The sequence below is a fragment of the Schistocerca serialis genome, chromosome 5, assembly GCF_023864345.2.
Source record: "Schistocerca serialis cubense isolate TAMUIC-IGC-003099 chromosome 5, iqSchSeri2.2, whole genome shotgun sequence".
In the NCBI taxonomy this organism is placed as follows: domain Eukaryota; kingdom Metazoa; phylum Arthropoda; class Insecta; order Orthoptera; family Acrididae; genus Schistocerca; species Schistocerca serialis.
The window spans coordinates 140,156,953-140,174,162 of NC_064642.1; the positions used below are offsets into that span (position 1 = coordinate 140,156,953).

The following is a 17,210-nucleotide window of genomic DNA, read 5'->3' on the forward strand; positions in this document are numbered from 1 at the left end:
CCTATGTGATGTCACAGTGGTACGACAGTGTAACACATGGAAGAAACATACTCAAAGATCGTCATGTGACACTCGATGATGTAGTGTGCTCCCTAAATTGTTCTCAAGCAATCGTGTAAAAAAATCGTTGATTGTTCAGTGATCGAGTTTTGTGAAGTTTGTACACATGGTTTCTCCCACCAGTTAACTTCAGAGCACAGATGGAACAGAATGGGCCTATCCATGAATTACAGTGAAGCGGGATACAGTTTCCTAATGCTGAACACAACAGGTGACACGGCCCTCTTCCCCACGAGAATCAAGTTCTAAACAGTTCCGTTGCTATGCAATGGCACTGTGACTGTGTTTCAGATCATGCAGGTTGCCAAAATCTGAAAATCCCATCATTGGGGTGGACCTTGTAATGGTACTTGAATTTCGTAACCGTTACGGCACCTCACCTCAACCTCTTGATACCAGCAATATTCTACTGTGTTTCTGTAAAATAATTAACATATTTCTGTGACAACATTCAGATTTGATTTCATGAATGTAGAGGTACTTTGATACATCGATATGTTTATATTGCAATGATATTATTCTTATGTGTATTCTTTCTTTTGTCACTATGATCTTTGACATACTTGTAACTCTGATTTTTTGGCGCGTAAGCGGTTATTAGAGAGTCAAGTCTTGGTCGTCATGTTGAAAAGACGCAAATTGTAGTCAGTTTATGAAATGTGAACTTTAACAGTGAGGAAGATATTTTCAAGTATGTTTTATATAGTGAAGTGATGTTGCAACAAAAGTAATAAAAAAGAAGTGTAACTTAAATTCGGAGTGCTGATTAGTTTTTTACATCACCATTGTCTTAACTTGCAAAAGTTTAATCTTCAAGAATGGTTTATGAAACACATCTATAAAACTTTTGAATATCGCAGAATAACAGCTAGGCCTCTTTGCATCCGAGCTTGGAATCATCACTACCTAGATTTTCGACGATTGAGCCATGAGTTCACAACGAGACCAGCGTGGGAAACACGAAAATACGAGTGCCTAGTTTATCCATTATTTCAAGAAATGACTTTATTAACTGTGCTTTAATGATACCTGCCACATAATATAACTTTATTGTTGCCCGAAAATGCAGTGTTTAGCAGCGTGAGCAACACAACAATCATAATTAATTTTTGACCTTTGTTGTGGTAGGGTTGTTAGAACCCATTGATGACACATCCTACCACATCACTCTGCGGGAAGTGCAACATATTATAGCCACAAACCAGGTGGATCCCTGGTACCCTGTCAGCTGCTGTGTTTCTTGTAGATGACGACCTCTGGCCGTCAAGTGTGGTTCGTATGGGGGCCATGATTCCCACCAAAGACCACTTGACTAAAAACGTTTATATTTTTACATATATCAATTTCCAAATTTCTTAGATAATATTCAGGAAATAATCTAAAATGGCTAGGTATTCTAGAAAATTACAACTTACACAGTACAGTTTTGAGATACTCACTTGCAGACTCGCCAGCATCAGAGATCGTTCAAGCCAAGAAAAGGTTCAAATTGACAGGCTGGCTGTACCTACTGACAACAAATGCGACACAGTTTGTGAGCCACCAGGTAAGATCACCAAACCACAGGAAGTAACATACAGCAAAACCGAAAGGGAGAGGCCATCCACTGAGAAAAAAACATAATTACTGGGCAATGCGAGTACTAGCCCACATTGCATTGTTGCCAGATTTCTGATGACATCATCCAACATTGCCAGATTCCTCCTGCACTCCTCTCCCCACCCCTCTGTCATCACAGTGGATCTGTGCCAATTGCCATAAGTACAAAATGACAGGTAATTCAAAAACTGGCAGAAAATCCTCTAAGCACAATTTTGCCAAATGTAAAATATCAGAAAATTAAAAGTTCCAAGTTGGTAGGCGTAGCCCAACTGCCCTAAGTATAAAACCCAAGACAGTATACATAGAACACGCCCTTCTAGATTTTCCCCAGCCCTCTGACATCAGAATCCAAGATGACTTGTCAAATCCAAGATGACATGGTTGCCAGGTCATTTGTCCGAAGAATACAGTACAAGTACCCAGTTGTGCTAAGTGTAAAATGGGGGGGGGGGGGGGGGGTTGCATTCAAAAATCCGTTTGTCTTATCTATGAATCCACTTGTTCTATGCTCAGATGAAACAGTTTCTCACATCCCAGTTCCAGCCTACTTGTGCTGTTTAAACAAATGCCACCATGACTGGGACAATATAGAAACTATTTTATTTACTAAAACGAGCACTAGTCACATTAGGAAGGGCAGCAGAGCTAAGAGCTTTTGCTGACGCCACCCAAGGGGACGGTGCATCCTGACAACCATCACTAGGCCACATGTCAATAGTTGCCTGCAGGCTGCTGCTGCCAGCCAGGTAAGCTAAATGCAGCCACCACAACGTGCCTCACAGCCATCCAGTGGGAAACTGTATGCTGAACAATACCCAAGTGTGCTGCTGTCACTCACCCAATGTCTCAAACAGAAAGACATCACTGGAGTATCGATGGCAACCCATCCTGAGACCAATCGCAAAAGCACACAATGCACCACTGCAATGTGAAAGTAATATATATACTGCCAATAAAGATCGATTCAGTTATCAACAAACTGTCCAAGAGTTAACACTGCCAACATGAAGCATCAGCCTGCATTATCATCATGGAAGTATCATCAATGTCTCTCTCTCTCTCTCTCTCTTTGTGTGTGTGTGTGTGTGTGTGTGTGTGTGTGTGTGTGTGTGTGTGTGTGTGTGTGTGGGGGTGGGTGGGTTTGTGTGAGCGTGTGCGTATTGTTTTCAGATTTTTTTATTTCCAGATGAAGCAGTGGTGTGGCCACTGACGAAGCTGGCACATACTAATATTCAGCACTTCATTTAGTTGAAATTCAAGCCAAAGTAAATCTGTCAGCATTGTAATGGTGTCAGATCAAAAATTTACCCAGTTGTGATATTTGAACACTTATGGTATGTATTGTGGTAGTAAAGTGATATTGTCCACATCAGAGTGGTGTCAGTTGTGTAATAACTCAGTGGGTATCGTGGGCATGCTTGCTTGTAACACTCAAACACTTAAATTGTTAGTAGGCAATCACAAATCAGTGCAGGCGACTTCCCATGAATAATTAAATTTGTCAATGGTCAGAGACCACTCATGTGCAGAAGAAGACTTTTAAGATTTTAATGTATCCTAGTTGAAGCTAGCAGCATACATTATGTGTATATTCATACACACATATAACAGTACGCCGTACACACTCGACAAGGCTTAAGGTGAAAGCCGTAAGTAAATAGCTTTTATGAAGATTTATGAACCAATTTAATGGAACTATCATGACAAACACTGCATGCTGCTGAGGAAAATGTGGCTTAATGTTTCCACATGTGCTTCACATTAATAATAGTATGAGTGTAGCACACGAGATGTGATAATATTGTTTTGCTCATAATCGAGCATGTGCAGTCGACAAAACAAAACTGCTTGCAAGAGAAAAGTCTAAAACCCACATTGGGCATTGTCAGTGTGTACAGCCATATCACAGATTTTGCCCTGTTAAAGTGGCTATGTTGGGTTATGGCTGCATCATATTACCATACTAGTGACACATACTGCACAAAGCATTGGAAATTAATACAATTTAAACATTATACGCAGAAGTATAATATATCGACCGTGGTCGCGAAATACATAATTATCTGAGTGGCAGCAGTAGCTTCCGTCTGAAGGTAGTGTGTGGTAGTGTCACTGGCACAGTCGAAGTGCCTGTGAGTCAGAGTTTGGGTCTGCATCCTACCAATACCTTTTATGTCCCCGTCGTAGTAGTTGCCACCTAGCTTTCGGTAGTAGCTATCTTGTCTTGGTGAGTAGAAGACTGGGGCGTATTAATTGTAGTCTTTAAGAAAACTACTGTAGCATGAGCTAGCAAAAGCTTTATCACAAAACTCACAAAATTTTAAACACAATTCATCAGGGAAGGGCATTCGTTTTATAGGAATGAGAACATATTAAAGTCTTGTGGAGTAAAGGATGTTAGATCAGATTTCTAGCAAAATGTTGTCTTTTACAAAGTACGTATTTCAAATGTAGAAGAGAGTAACCAACCAATTAAATATTCAGCTCTTTCACACGAATGAACTGGTAATTATGTACTTCCTTCCAAATTATGCACTCAAATGCAAGCGGCAAGCTCACCAGCAGTCCTTTTGCTCTTACATTCGGAACATTAAAATTCACTATCATTCTCAATTTCGAAAACTATCACGTCGAAATTGAGTTGCCGAAGAGAAAGTTTTCTCTGCATGCACTCAACTGTTCATAGACGTAACAGACAGAATGGGAAATCACATGCACAGAAAAAAATCATTGAGAAGAAGCTGAATGAGAAAAGATTATTTAACGATGATTTCATAAATGTTAGTTTGGAAATAAAATTACGAATATGCTGGGAGAAATAAGTTCAAGTATTCAGCGTAATGAGTCTGAGTAAGACATCTGAACTCCTTCAGATGGACAAAATCCGGTTGGGATGTGTGTAATGATATAAAATAAATAAATACGTACGAAACTGCACGATCTTTCAACCGACAGAACAAGCGTATAATATGGTATTCCAACGGAAATCACGGTGCGTTTCTCCATAATTTTAAAGGAAAGTAGAACTCAGTAAAGTCGGTGGTCTGTAGGTATAAAACTACACATGCAAGATGATGGAAAGCACTACACTTTGCCTTATTGCAAATAGAATTTATCTTGAAAACATAACTACGTTTGAATTGACATTGACTTAAATTTAACTAGAAGATAAAACAAATGTAGTGTGACTAGGGACTCTCGTCGGGTAGACCGTTTGCCGGATGCAAGTCTTTCGATTTGACACCACTTCGGCGACTTGCGCCTCGATGGTAATGAAATGATGATGTTTAGTACAACACAACACCCAGTCTCTAAGAGGAGAAAATCTCCAACCCAGCCAGGAATCGAATCCGGGCTCCTAGGATTGACGTTCTGTCGCGCTGACCACTCAGCTACCGGGTGCGGACAAAGCAAAACATGATATTAATGAAAACGATTTTGAATATAATAGTAAGCTATCTGTTATGAGAGAGTTCGCTAATGTGAGACAGTTACATTCTGTTTAATGTTAGTGTTCAGCTCTGTTGGCAAGTATCAAAACTTATTTCTCACAGAAACTGCGTCGTAGAGCAGTAACAACGAGACAATTATGGAGTTGGACATTATTCAGAATCATTTATTTTAAAAATATTGAATTAAAAGTTTTTGGAGAGTATGTGCTTGAAGTACTTTAATGTCTGAAGTTAAGTAGCTGTTGCAGCAATATTCTTCACAAAATATTCTTTCATTCGCTGTGGTGAACTGTCCTTCAAATTGAACAGCTAGGTTTCTAGTGTAAGATAGTTTATTAGTAATACACAGTACCATGTCTATCCTAATATATGACAGTATCGCAGATCACGTAGGACCATGCTATCTCATATTAGGATAAATTCAGCTTGCCAGTCTAGTAGCTGGATTCAGACTCATATTTTTATCAAGTGGTTTTGACAATTTCGTACCCTCTGTAAAGCTATTTAGTGATGATCCTGTTGCGCTAATACTTGAAGGGCTTCATACACACACACACAAAAGTTTTGCATCACCCCGGTTCCCCGAACTCCTGAAGATAGACGTTGACTGTGGATATTCTATCATAGACACAATCCCTTTGACTGTACAGAGATGTCACTAAACCCACCCGAAGATGTAAACAGCCATGCAAGAGCAGCGCCTATTAAAAGGAGGGCGTCCGACAGCCCATCAGTTCCGGTCATTCCATCAGGAAGGAGGTACACGGCTCGTGTTGTCTGTTCAACCATGCCTAGATGGTCAATACCGCTGTTCACTCGCGTACGCATTGTTACTTTGGGTCAGGAAGGGCTCTCAACAAGGTAAGCGCCCAGGCGTCTCGGAGTGAACCAGAGCGACGTTGTTCGGACATGGAGAAGATACTGAGAGACAGGAGCTGTCGCTGACATGTCTCGCTCAGACCGCCCAAGGGCTACTACTGCAGTGGATGACCGGTACCTACGGATTATGGCTCGGAGGAACCCTGACAGCAACGCCACCATGTTGAATAACGCTTTTCGTGCAGCCACAGGACGTCGTATTACGACTCAAACTGCGCGCAACAGGCTGCATGATGCTCAACTTCAGTCCCGACGTCCATGGCGAGGTCCATCTTTGCAACCACGACACCATGCAGCGCGGTACAGATGGGCCCAACAATATGCCGAATGGACCGGTCAGAATTAGCATCACGTTCTCTTCACCGATCTGTGTCGCATATGCCTTCAACCAGACAATCGTCGGAGACATGTTTGGAGGCAACCTGGTCAGGCTGAACGCCTGTCCAGCGAGTGCAGCAAGGTGGAGGTTTCCTACTGTTTTGGGGTGGCATTATTTGGGGGCGACGTACGCCGCTAGTGGTCATGGAAGGCGCCATAACGGCTGTACGATACGTCATTGATACCCTCCGACTGATAGTTCAACCATGTTGTTGTTGTGGTCTTCAGTCCTAAGAGTGGTTTGATGCAGCTCTCCATGCTACTCTATCCTGTGCAAACTTCTTCATCTCCCAGTACCTACTGCGGCCTACATCTATCTGAATATGCTTAGTGTATTCACCTCTTGGTCTCCCTCTACGATTTTTACCCTCCACGCTGCCCTCCAGTACTAAATTGGTGATCCCTTGATGCCTCAGAACATGTCCCACCAACCGATCCCTTCTTATACTCAAGTTGTGCCACAAACTCCTCTTCTCCCCAATTCTATTCAACGCCTCCTCATTAGTTATGTGATCTACCCATCTAATCTTCAGCATTCTTCTGTAGCACCACATTTCGAAAGCTTCTATTCTCTTCTTGTCCAAACTATTTATCGTCCATGTTTCACTTTCATACATGGCTACACTCCATACAAATACTTTCAGAAACGACTTCCTGACACTTAAATCAATACTCGATGTTAACAAATTTCTCTTCTTCAGAAACGCTTTCCTTGCCATTGCCAGTCTACATTTTATATCCTCTCTACTTCGACCATCATCAGTTATTTTGCTCCCCAAATAGCAAAACTCCTTTACTACTTGAAGTGTCTCATTTCCTAATCTAATTCCCTCAGCATCACCCGACTTAATGCGACTACATTCCATTATCCTCGTTTTGCTTTTGTTGATGTTCATCTTATACCCTCCTTTCAAGACACTATCCATTCCGTTGAACTGCTCTTCCAAGTCAGTTACTCTCTCTGACAGAATTACGATGTCATCGGCGAACCTCGAAATTTTTATTTCTTCTGGATGGATTTTAATACCTACTCCGAACTTTTCTTTTGTTTTCTTTACTGCTTGCTCAGTTTACAGATTGAATAGTATCGGGGAGACGCTACAACCCTGTGTCACTCCCTTCCGAACCACTGCTTCTCTTTCATGTCCCTCGACTCTTATAACTGCCATCTGGTTTCTGTACGAATTGTAAATAGCCTTTCGCTCCCTGTATTTTACCCCTGCCACCTTCAGAATTTTAAAGAGAGTATTCCAGTCAACATTGTCAAAAGCTTTCTCTAAGTCTACAAATGCTAGAAACGTAGGTTTGCCTTTCCTTAATCTTTCTTCTAAGATAAGTCGTTGGGTCAGTATTGCCTCATGTGTTCCAACATTTCTACGGAAGGCTAACTGATCTTCCCCGAGGTCGGCTTCTACCAGTTTTTCCATTCGTCTGTAAAGAATTCGCGTTAGTATTTTGCAGCTGTGACTTATTAAACTGGCCCGCATCTCGTGGTCGTGCGGTACGTTCTCGCTTCCCACGCCCGGGTTCCCGTGTTCGATTCCCGGCGGGGTCGGGGATTTTCTCTGCCTCGTGATGGCTGGGTGTTGTGTGCTGTCCTTAGGTTAGTTAGGTTTAAGTAGTTCTAAGTTCTAGGGGACTGATGACCATAGATGTTAAGTCCCATAGTGCTCAGAGCCATTTGAACTTATTAAACTGATAGTTCGGTAATTTTCACATCTGTCAACACCTGCTTTCTTTGGGATTGGAATTATTATATTCTTCTTGAAGTCTGAGTTTATTTCGCCTGTCTCATATATCTTGCTCACCAGATGGTAGAGTTTTGTCAGGACTGGCTCTCCCAAGCCTGTCAGTAGTTCTAATGGAATGTTGTCTACTCCCGGGGCCTTGTTTCGACTTAGGTCTTCCAGTGCTCTGTCAAACTCTTCACGCAGTATCATATCTCCCATTTCATCTTCATCTACATCCTCTTCCATTTCCATTATATTGTCCTCAAGAACATCGCCCCTGTATAGACCCTCTATACACTCCTGCCACCTTTCTGCTTTCCCTTCTTTGCTTAGAACTGGGTTTCCATCTGAGCTCTTGATATTCGTGCAAGTGGTTCTCTTTTCTCCAAAGGTCTCTTTAATTTTTCTGTAGGCAGTATCTGTCTTAGCCCTCGTGAGATAAGCCTCTACATCCTTACATTTGTCCTCTAGCCATGTCTGCTTAGCCATTTTGCACGTCCTGTCGATCTCATTTTTGAGACGTTTGTATTTCTTTTTGCCTGCTTTCTCTTACTGCATTTTTATATTTTCTCCTTTCATCATTTCAATTCAATATTTCTTCTGTTACCCAAGGATTTCTACTAGCCCTCGTCTTTTTACCTACTTGATCCTCTGCTGCCTTCACTATTTCATCCCTCAAAGCTACCCATTTTTCTTCTACTGTATTTCTTTCTCCCATTCCTGTCAATTGTTCCCTTATGCTCTCCCTGAAACTCTGTACAACCTCTGGTTTAGTCAGTTTATCCAGGTCCCATCTCCTTAAATTCCCACCTTTTTGCAATTTCTTCAGTTTTAATCTACAGTTCATAACCAATAGATAGTGGTCAGAGTCCACATCTGCCCCTGGAAATGTCTTACAATTTAAAACCTGGTTCCTAAATCTCTGTCGTACCATTATATAATCTATCTGAAACCTTTTAGTATCTCCAGGGTTCTTCCATGTATACAACCTTCTTTCATGATTCTTGAACCAAGTGTTAGCTATGGTTAAGTTATGCTCTGTGCAAAATTGTACCAAGCGGCTTCCTCTTTCATTTCTTAGCCCTAATCCATATTCACCTCCTACGTTTCCTTCTCTTCCTTTCCCTACTGTCGAATTCTAGTTCACCCATGACTTAAATTTTCGTCTCCCTTCACTACCTGAATAATTCCTTTTATCTCATCATACATTTCATCAATTTCTTCATCATCTGCAGAGCTAGTTGGCATATAAACTTGTACTACTGCAGTAGTCGTGGGATTCGTGTCTATCTTGGCCACAATAATGCGTTCACTATGCTGTTTGTAGTAGCTTACCCGTACTCCTATTTTTTTATTCATTATTAAACCTACTCCTGCATTACCCCTATTTGATTTTGTATTTATAACCCTGTAATCACCTGACCAAAAGTCTTGTTCCTCCTGCCACCGAACTTCACTAATTCCCACTATATCTAACTTTAACCTATCCATTTCCCTTTTTAAGTTTTCTAACCTACCTGCCCGATTAAGGGATCTGACGTTCCACGCTCCGATGCATAGAACGCCAGTTTTCTTTCTCCTGGTAACAACGTCCTCTTGAGTAGTCCCCACCCAGAGATCGGAATGGGGGGCTATTTTACCTCCGGAATGTTTTACCTAAGGGGACGCCATGATCATTTAATCATACAGTAAAGCTGCATGCCCTCGGGAAAAATTACGGCTGTAGTTTCCCCTTGCTTTAAGCCGTTCGCAGTACCACAACAGCAAGGCGTTTTGGTTAGTGTTACAAGGCCAGATAAGTCAATCATCCAGACTGTTGACCCTGCAACTACAGAAAAGGCTGCTGCCCCTCTTCAGGAACCACACGTTTGTCTGGCCCCTCAACAGATACCCTTCCGTTGTGGTTGCGCCTACGGTACGGCTATCTGTATCGTTGAGATACGCAAGCCTTCCCACCAAAGGCAAGGTCCATGGTTCGTGGGGGGCCGGGGGGGGGGGGGGGAGTTCAACCATATCGGCAGCATATTGGCGAGGAATTCTTCTTCATGGACAATTCGCGCCCCAGTCGTGCGCATGTTGTGAATGACTTCCTTCAGGATAACGACATCACTCGACTAGAGTGGCCAGCATGTTCTCCAGACATGAACACTATCGATCATGCCTGGGATAGATTGAAAAGGGCTGTTTATGGACGATGGGACCCAACGAGGCTTAGCGCCGTAAAATGATCCTGCCTTGGAGGCGGTTAAATGGGAGATGTGTCTCAGAGCTGGATGGTGACAGATGGTGACGCTAGACTGGACGCGCACGTAGTTTATGTATCAGCCGATAGAGAACAATATTGGATAGGGGGACTGTGAATTTAGTTTCGATTGTGCCCAGTAGAGTTCACTAAAGTAATAGAATGTTTTTCATAAACTGTTCTAGTATTTTCATAAAGTGTTATTATGTCTTTTGTGTATGTAAAATGTTATAAATGTGTTTTAGCAGTATGAATGATGGGTGAGTGTGGATTAATGCTGATATGAAGATCATTGTGTAACGAGTTATATAGTAGGATTTAGTGTGGAAACATTTCGAAGAAGTATGGATATGGACAAAGGGGATTTTTGTAGAATAGATTTGTACAGTAAGTTTATGGTAAAGGGAAAGTTAATTCAGGTATAAATAACAATAGTAAATAACTTTATGCATAGACAAAACTTCAGCATATTAGATAATTACATCGCTAAAAGGTGCAGTCGTTAGGTTTACTATTTTGCCACTGGTTATTGATGAGAAGCGCGGACTGACGTGGGAGAATGTGTTTTGCTATTGGCTGTTGTGTAAACTGACCGATGGTAAAGCAATATTCTTCGCGTGCATTTCTCTGGTGGTAGAGAAGACTTAGAGTATTCTAGAGAGGAGTCGAAGCCTAGCCATGAAAGAGATCTGACGTGTGCAGTAGTAGTTCCGATGAAAATTACAAATTGCCCCATTTAGCAGTGTTTCATACATCAAAAGTGTTGGAAAGTGGCGGCATAATTATTCCGATGTGTGTGTAGAAATTTCGGAATTTTTAAGTGAATTTTGTAACGAGAAAAGACATATATTCCGTGTGGCGTATTGAGCAGGTCGGTGGCTAAAAACTGTGACTGCATTTGGTACCGACAGACTTAATATTTGACGAGTATTATCGATCTAAAACAATCAGTATTTTTGTAGCTATTACGTTTTCGGAAAATGCAACACCATAAACTTGCTAACGTGAGTGAAAGGGATTGTGAGTGACTGTGTTAAGACTAGCACGGGCTTGGCAGTGATGCTTGTTCACCTAATTTTCAGAATATATTAATTGAGGACAAAATTTCCAACCTTTCATTTCATATGAAAACTTTCTCCCAAAACGTAGATTAGCGACTTGGATTGCAGCCTGGTTCACGTCGAAGTACAGTAGGTTTCACTCGGCTTTTCTACTGAGATCTGCTGAGACAATGTTCACAGGTAGGTGCAGGTCCGTCGTAAAGGGACGGAAAGAACCGCGCCACCGCACCACCAACCACTCTGAGGGATCTACGCCGAATCGCCGTTGAGGACTGGGACAATCTGGACCAACAATTCCTTGATGAACTTGTGGATAGTATGTCACGACGAATAGAAGCACGCATCAATGCAAGAGAACGTGCTACTGGGTATTAGAGGTACCGATGTGTACAGCAATCCCGACCACCAGCTCTGAAGGTCTCTCTCTATGGTGGTACAACATGCAATGTGTGGTTTTCATGAGCAATAAAAAGGGCAGAAATGAGGTGTATGTTGATCTCTATATCAATTTTCTGTACAGGTTCCGGAAATCTCGGAATACAGGTGATGAAAAACTTTTTTTTGATGTATGTATAATAGACAAAGCAAAACACCTTTTGTTTATCACTCTATTCCACACATAAAACGCAGCCTCTTGTGTGGGATTCATGGGTCTGTTTATAATGTATTATCCTCACGAAGTAGACACCTTGTGGAGAAATAACCCAGATCAAGTAGTAATCTCATTTACGAGTATGAGGTTATTTAGAGTGGCCTACGTGAGGGCACTAACGATAAAAAAATGCTATAAACGACCTCTGATAAAGAGGACTCTTCCCATGTAACAGACATATACTTAGAGACAATGACAAACCAGGAGATACATATACAAGATGCAGAAAACAGAATAAATGTGAGCAGAAATACACTGATGCGCTAAAGAAATTGGTGTAGGCACGAGTATTCAAATATAGAGATATGTAAAGAGGCAGCAGACGGCGCTGCTTTCGGCAACGGCTGTATAAGACAAGTGTCTGGCACAGTTGTTAGGTCGGTTACTGGTGCTGAAATGGCATTTTATCAAGATTTAAGTGGGTTTGAACGTCGGCACATGAGCGATGGGACACAGCAGCTCCGAGGTAGCGATGAAGTGGAGATTTCCCTGTACGACCATTTCATGGGTGTACCGTGAATATCAGGAATCTAATAAAATATCAAATCTCCGATATCATTGCGGCCGGAAAAAAATTATGCAAGAACGGGACCAACGACGACTGAAGAGGATCGTTCAACGTGACAGAAGTGCAACCCTTCTGCAAATTACTGCAGATTTCAATGTTGGGCCGTCAACAAGTGTCAGCATGTGAACCATGAAATGAAACATCACCGATATGGGCTTTCGGAGCCAAAGGCCCACTCGTGTACGCTTGATGCCTGCACGACACAAAGTTTTACGCCTCGCCAGGGGCCGTCAATACTGAAATTCGGCTGTTGGTGACTGGAAATATGTTACCTGCTCGGACAAGTCTCGTTTCAAATTGTATCGAGCGGATGGACGTGTACTGGTATGGAGACAACCTGATAATCCATGGACCCTGCATGTCAGCAGTGGACTGTTCAAGCTGGTGGATGCTCTATAATGGTGTGGGGCGTGTACAGTTGATATGGGACCCCTGATACGTCTAGATACGACTCTGCGACTTCGACAGGTGACATGTACGTAAGCATCCCGTCTGATCATCTGCATCCACTCATGTCCATTGTGCATTCCGACGGATTTGGGCAATTTCAGCAGGACAGTGCGACACTTCCGCTGGCCACCAAACTTCCCAGACACGAACATTATGTAGCATATCTGGGATGCCTTGCAACGTGCTGTTCAGAAGAGATCTCCACCCCTCGTACTGTTACCGATTTATGGACAACCGACAGTCCTGCAGGATTCATGGTGCCAATTCCCTCAGGCACTACTTCAGACATTAGTCGAGTCCATGCCACTTCGTGTTGCGGCACTTCTGCATGCTCACGGGGGCGCTACACGATATTAGGCAGGTGTACCAGTTTCTTTGGCTCTTCAGTGTGGATCCAGTCACTCCCAAAATCAGCAAGCAATGTCAAGAGCCACCAGCACAAGAAAAATCAGCACGTTCTGGATCTGTTAAGTAGCCAACATCCTCACCATACAGTGAGCACTTGAAACAATTCAAGAGAAGAAAGCTGTAGCGAAATCAAAGCAAACAGAAGCAAAGTTTTGTTCTTAAGGCTACTGCAGAGAATTGAACACAGTGAACGGAATGCTATCCTTGAGCTCCCGAAGAATTTTAACAGGAAGAAGAGCTTTCATATAACCTGGTTACAATTCTTTTCCACAATAAACGCAGAAAGTGTTGGACAGGGTAAGGAAGAGAATATTATTATTTTATGTGGATACTAAGTGTTTCTTTGATTGTCTCATGTTAGGACACCATTTATTTCTATTTCTTCAAATTTATTTGTTTTGCCTGTTAAACAGCACGAATTCTATAAATCAAAGCTTATATACATGATTTGACATGGATTTCAAATTAACAGACATACTGTTATATCGAATGTTGTGATATAAAGTGGTATAATGGGAGACAAGGAGACTGTCACATCAAGGATGAAGTAGGCCAGTGTGGAGCTCATCTGTCATTGGTATCAACTACCTGCCTCATCTGACAATGCATGAAGGCAGTCAGCTTCTGGAAATAGGACTCATTACTTGCGAGAGTCTCCCATGTATCCGACATTAGGTCACACAGTTGGTTAGGTGTGTGTGGGACTGGTGCTGAAAGGTGTAAGTTCATGTGGCACTTCATTTTGGCCCACAAATTTTCAATGTGATTCAGGTCCTTCTCCCAAACAGGCCATTTGGTTAGAGCGACTTCAGTGTGTTGCAAAAGCCATTGCTAAACGACTCGACTCACATGAACCAGTGAATGGTACCACTGGAAATGGATCACACTAGGGTGACAATGCATGCTCATCCTCAGTTGCATAGTATCCTTCATCATGTGCATGTACTGATCCTTGGCAATATGACCATAAATTCGATGAAGTGTCCCTGTCCCATCTGATGATACTCGCATTTTTTTTTTTTTTTACTTTTATGACAAGCCAGCTTGAGCTTACATTTCAACAAGATAATGCCCGCCCACACAGGGCGAGAGTTTCTACTGCTTGCCTTCGTGCTTGTCAAACACTACCACGGCCAGGAAGGTAGGTAGATTTCTTTACAAATGAGAATGTTAGGAGTATGGAGTATTATGGGCATGACCCTCCAGACGACTAAGGATTTTGCAGATCTAACAAGCCAACTGGGCAGAATTTGGCACGATGTCCTTCAGGATATCCGACAATTTTTCTGAAATTATAATCAGTGGTTCATCTGTACATGTACATCATGTCCACATAATTACGTCACATTGGGATAAATTCTTAGTGCTGCGTCTTTTTTCTGTCTTATAGAGAGTTTATCATAGTATATATTAGGGTTGAACAAAAATAAAACGAGTCCTTAGCTTTTCTAAATTACTGAAGTTGGGAAAGCCTGCAGAAAAATTTTAGTTCCGTCATACACAACGAAACCCAGACTCAAAGCTACCAAGTTTACACGAGATTAAAGAGTTTATACTACACAAATAGAAACTGAAATAACAGTGTTCAAAAATTAGGTAATTTGCCACTTTGCTCGAAATTTGAAAAATTGGTATTTTTTGACGCGCTGTAGCGCCTTGGGTACTGGGAGTAGAAAAAAATGGTTAGAATCAAATTTGTAGAGAATTTTGTGCTCTTTAAAAAAGAAAATAGACGTCAAAGCGGTAGGAGCAAATGAAACTGAGATATTTTGAAAAAAAAAACTGAAAAAAAGTCCGAAATTTTCGAAGTTTTTTGACTGCAGAAAGTTTTTGCAAGGTACAGGCTTTTTTTCTGACAGTTTCACTGGAATACTTGGGCTTTCCATCCAGAAAGCACAGGGTTAGAGTCCTGTAAACTCAACACAAAATTTAATTTCCTTCCAATCCCAGTGTAGGATCTGGGTGGGAATTCAGCGCACTGTGGAACAAAGAAATTCCCACCAAAATGCGAATTCCCGTCAAAATTCGAAATTACCGCCATAATTCGAAATTCCTGCCAGTAGGGTAGGTCAGGGAGGGGAGGGGGAGGAATATGGGTGGGGAGGGGTGGGGTGTGAGAACTCACGTGCAGGCTGAGGAAACCACGTGACATCATCTGGGGGTGAAGTTGGTGCGGGAATGGTCAAGAGCTAATTTATTGATCAATTTAATTAATTTGCATATCAATTGAATATCAAAATTGGGGTTGGGACGCCATTACCCTGCTACTCATGACTGCACTCACCCACTCATTGAGGCGACTATTGATGACTGGTGCTTCATTACACTTGTGTCTTTTGAACTGACGTAAATTAAACTATGTAATTTTGTGAGTCAGTTTTGTTTCACTCCCTCTAAACGAACAAGATCCTACTTCTATCCCCGCTTTCCAACGCCGACGATGAAAGTATAGAGGTAGAAAACGTGCTTGAATTGTATAGCGCATCTAAACTCTGTTAAAAACATAGCCTGAGTCTTGCTAAATGTTGGAAAATCCCAGTATATGTCGAACACAGTAGTAACAGGAGTTCGTGAAAGCACGTTATATACACTCCTGGAAATTGAAATAAGAACACCGTGAATTCATTGTCCCAGGAAGGGGAAACTTTATTGACACATTCCTGGGGTCAGATACATCACATGATCACACTGACAGAACCACAGGCACATAGACACAGGCAACAGAGCATGCACAATGTCGGCACTAGTACAGTGTATATCCACCTTTCGCAGCAATGCAGGCTGCTATTCTCCCATGGAGACGATCGTAGAAATGCTGGATGTAGTCCTGTGGAACGGCTTGCCATGCCATTTCCACCTGGCGCCTCAGTTGGACCAGCGTTCGTGCTGGACGTGCAGACCGCGTGAGACGACGCTTCATCCAGTCCCAAACATGCTCAATGGGGGACAGATCCGGAGATCTTGCTGGCCAGGGTAGTTGACTTACACCTTCTAGAGCACGTTGGGTGGCACGGGATACATGCGGACGTGATTTGTCCAGTTGGAACAGCAAGTTCCCTTGCCGGTCTAGGAATGGTAGAACGATGGGTTCGATGACGGTTTGGATGTACCGTGCACTATTCAGTGTCCCCTTGACGATGACCAGTGGTGTACGGCCAGCGTAGGAGATCGCTCCCCACACCATGATGCCGGGTGTTGGCCCTGTGTGCCTCGGTCGTATGCAGTCCTGATTGTGGCGCTCACCTGCACGGCGCCAAACACGCATACGACCATCATTGGCACCAAGGCAGAAGCGACTCTCATCGCTGAAGACGACACGTCTGTCTCCATTCGTCCCTCCATTCACGCCTGTCGCGACACCACTGGAGGCGGGCTGCACGATGTTGGGGCGTGAGCGGAAGACGGCCTAACGGTGTGCGGGACCGTAGCCCAGCTTCATGGAGACGGTTGCGAATGGTCCTCGCCGATACCCCAGGAGCAACAGTGTCCCTAATTTGCTGGGAAGTGGCGGTGCGTCCCCTACGGCACTGCGTAGGATCCTACGGTCTTGGCGTGCATCCGTGCGTCGCTGCGGTCCGGTCCCATGTCGACGGGCACGTGCACCTTCCGCCGACCACTGGCGACAACATCGATGTACTGTGGAGACCTCACGCCTCACGTGTTGAGCAATTCGGCGGTACGTCCACCAGGCCTCCCGCATGCCCACTATACGCCCTCGCTCAAAGTCC

At 42.9% G+C, this 17,210-nt stretch overlaps 1 protein-coding gene across 2 annotated transcripts in view; it reads right to left on the reverse strand.

Moving 5' to 3' along the window:
• The window catches only part of LOC126481677 (juvenile hormone esterase-like), a 499,150-nt gene that overhangs the window by 333,656 nt on the left and 148,284 nt on the right, over window positions 1-17,210 (reverse strand). The gene's annotated exons all lie outside the window — the stretch shown is intronic.